Below are 3,654 nucleotides of genomic sequence, written 5' to 3' on the forward strand. Positions count from 1 at the left end.
ATACGTGAGGGGAGAAGCAGGAACTGAAAAAAGTTTTCTAATTGCATCTTATCTACAGAAAAGAACTGAGTCGTCACTCTCTTGTGTTGTTACTGCTCCGACCGGTCCGGTCCTCGGATGCTTGATTCCGGTCTGGGAAAGATATGGCTGTTGTAGTTCGGACTGGACTGTTCCCATGGGGCAACAGGGTCAGAGCTGATTTGCATAAAGCCATTATCTGACCCAGGGTGGTGTGGAGTGCAAAAAAACGATGGATTTGGGCCCAGATCTTTTGACTGGGGGAGTGTGTGACATTGATCCACATTCAGTCCATCACTTGTTGTTTTTTGCAATTGCCGCCCTAAGTGCGCTGGGGATGCCCAGACGTGGGTCCCAGGCACTCCACACCACTTGGAGTCAAGCTAGCCGGGCTGAAGAGAGGTGTTACCTTGAAACCGGTCCGGTCCTCGGATGCTTGATTCCGGTCTGGGAAAGATATGGCTGTTGTAGTTCGGACTGGACTGTTCCCATGGGGCAACAGGGTCAGAGCTGATTTGCATAAAGCCATTATCTGACCCAGGGTGGTGTGGAGTGCAAAAAAACGATGGATTTGGGCCCAGATCTTTTGACTGGGGGAGTGTGTGACATTGATCCACATTCAGTCCATCACTTGTTGTTTTTTGCAATTGCCGCCCTAAGTGCGCTGGGGATGCCCAGACGTGGGTCCCAGGCACTCCACACCACTTGGAGTCAAGCTAGCCGGGCTGAAGAGAGGTGTTACCTCGAAACCGGTCCGGTCCTCGGATGCTTGATTCCGGTCTGGGAAAGATATGGCTGTTGTAGTTCGGACTGGACTGTTCCCATGGGGCAACAGGGTCAGAGCTGATTTGCATAAAGCCATTATCTGACCCAGGGTGGTGTGGAGTGCAAAAAAACGATGGATTTGGGCCCAGATCTTTTGACTGGGGGAGTGTGTGACATTGATCCACATTCAGTCCATCACTTGTTGTTTTTTGCAATTGCCGCCCTAAGTGCGCTGGGGATGCCCAGACGTGGGTCCCAGGCACTCCACACCACTTGGAGTCAAGCTAGCCGGGCTGAAGAGAGGTGTTACCTCGAAACCGGTCCGGTCCTCGGATGCTTGATTCCGGTCTGGGAAAGATATGGCTGTTGTAGTTCGGACTGGACTGTTCCCATGGGGCAACAGGGTCAGAGCTGATTTGCATAAAGCCATTATCTGACCCAGGGTGGTGTGGAGTGCAAAAAAACGATGGATTTGGGCCCAGATCTTTTGACTGGGGGAGTGTGTGACATTGATCCACATTCAGTCCATCACTTGTTGTTTTTTGCAATTGCCGCCCTAAGTGCGCTGGGGATGCCCAGACGTGGGTCCCAGGCACTCCACACCACTTGGAGTCAAGCTAGCCGGGCTGAAGAGAGGTGTTACCTCGAAACCGGTCCAGTCCTCGGATGCTTGATTCCGGTCTGGGAAAGATATGGCTGTTGTAGTTCGGACTGGACTGTTCCCATGGGGCAACAGGGTCAGAGCTGATTTGCATAAAGCCATTATCTGACCCAGGGTGGTGTGGAGTGCAAAAAAACGATGGATTTGGGCCCAGATCTTTTGACTGGGGGAGTGTGTGACATTGATCCACATTCAGTCCATCACTTGTTGTTTTTTGCAATTGCCGCCCTAAGTGCGCTGGGGATGCCCAGACGTGGGTCCCAGGCACTCCACACCACTTGGAGTCAAGCTAGCCGGGCTGAAGAGAGGTGTTACCTCGAAACCGGTCCGGTCCTCGGATGCTTGATTCCGGTCTGGGAAAGATATGGCTGTTGTAGTTCGGACTGGACTGTTCCCATGGGGCAACAGGGTCAGAGCTGATTTGCATAAAGCCATTATCTGACCCAGGGTGGTGTGGAGTGCAAAAAAACGATGGATTTGGGCCCAGATCTTTTGACTGGGGGAGTGTGTGACATTGATCCACATTCAGTCCATCACTTGTTGTTTTTTGCAATTGCCGCCCTAAGTGCGCTGGGGATGCCCAGACGTGGGTCCCAGGCACTCCACACCACTTGGAGTCAAGCTAGCCGGGCTGAAGAGAGGTGTTACCTCGAAACCGGTCCGGTCCTCGGATGCTTGATTCCGGTCTGGGAAAGATATGGCTGTTGTAGTTCGGACTGGACTGTTCCCATGGGGCAACAGGGTCAGAGCTGATTTGCATAAAGCCATTATCTGACCCAGGGTGGTGTGGAGTGCAAACAAACGATGGATTTGGGCCCAGATCTTTTGACTGGGGGAGTGTGTGACATTGATCCACATTCAGTCCATCACTTGTTGTTTTTTGCAATTGCCGCCCTAAGTGCGCTGGGGATGCCCAGACGTGGGTCCCAGGCACTCCACACCACTTGGAGTCAAGCTAGCCGGGCTGAAGAGAGGTGTTACCTCGAAACCGGTCCGGTCCTCGGATGCTTGATTCCGGTCTGGGAAAGATATGGCTGTTGTAGTTCGGACTGGACTGTTCCCATGGGGCAACAGGGTCAGAGCTGATTTGCATAAAGCCATTATCTGACCCAGGGTGGTGTGGAGTGCAAAAAAACGATGGATTTGGGCCCAGATCTTTTGACTGGGGGAGTGTGTGACATTGATCCACATTCAGTCCATCACTTGTTGTTTTTTGCAATTGCCGCCCTAAGTGCGCTGGGGATGCCCAGACGTGGGTCCCAGGCACTCCACACCACTTGGAGTCAAGCTAGCCGGGCTGAAGAGAGGTGTTACCTCGAAACCGGTCCGGTCCTCGGATGCTTGATTCCGGTCTGGGAAAGATATGGCTGTTGTAGTTCGGACTGGACTGTTCCCATGGGGCAACAGGGTCAGAGCTGATTTGCATAAAGCCATTATCTGACCCAGGGTGGTGTGGAGTGCAAAAAAACGATGGATTTGGGCCCAGATCTTTTGACTGGGGGAGTGTGTGACATTGATCCACATTCAGTCCATCACTTGTTGTTTTTTCCAACTGGGTTGGCAGCACATAACATTAAAGGGATTACTCTACATCGTTTATTGATGCTGCCAGTAGAGCATGAAAATAAATTAGAATACCACAAGCTATCTGGAGAAGCTTGTTGTGAAGTTTCTAGAGTCTTGAAAAAAATGAAACTTCTCATTATTGATGAGGTAAGCATGGTATCAAATTTAATGCTTGCCTTTGTGCATTTAGGAATGCAACAAATCCTTAAAACAGAGTATGATGTGTTATTTGGAGGCAAACACGTCATAGTTTTTGGAGATCTACTACATCTAACTCCTCTGAAAAGAAAGCCAGTTTTTAAAACAGTTACACATGAAGACACCAGAAAGTGCCTGGGAAGCATTGGAAATGTTAATATTTGGTCATATTTCGAATATTCTGAACTCATTACAAATATGCAACAGGCAAAGGACGCTGATTATAAAAGTATTCTTGAAGATATAAGAATTGGAAAAGTAAGTGAACACGGCAAAGAAGCTTTACAGGCACGATTACTTACAAATTCGTTTCCAAACGAAAATATTCTCCCAAAGAATATATATAGAAAAATTGCAGAAAAGAAATCAGTGATATGCTTAATGCCAACTCTGCAAGAATGTTCAATATTCAATGAAAAAATGCTAAAGTCAGAAAATCAAGAAAT

Source organism: Lissotriton helveticus, chromosome 4_1 (assembly GCF_964261635.1).
Source record: "Lissotriton helveticus chromosome 4_1, aLisHel1.1, whole genome shotgun sequence".
Taxonomy (NCBI): Eukaryota; Metazoa; Chordata; class Amphibia; order Caudata; family Salamandridae; genus Lissotriton; species Lissotriton helveticus.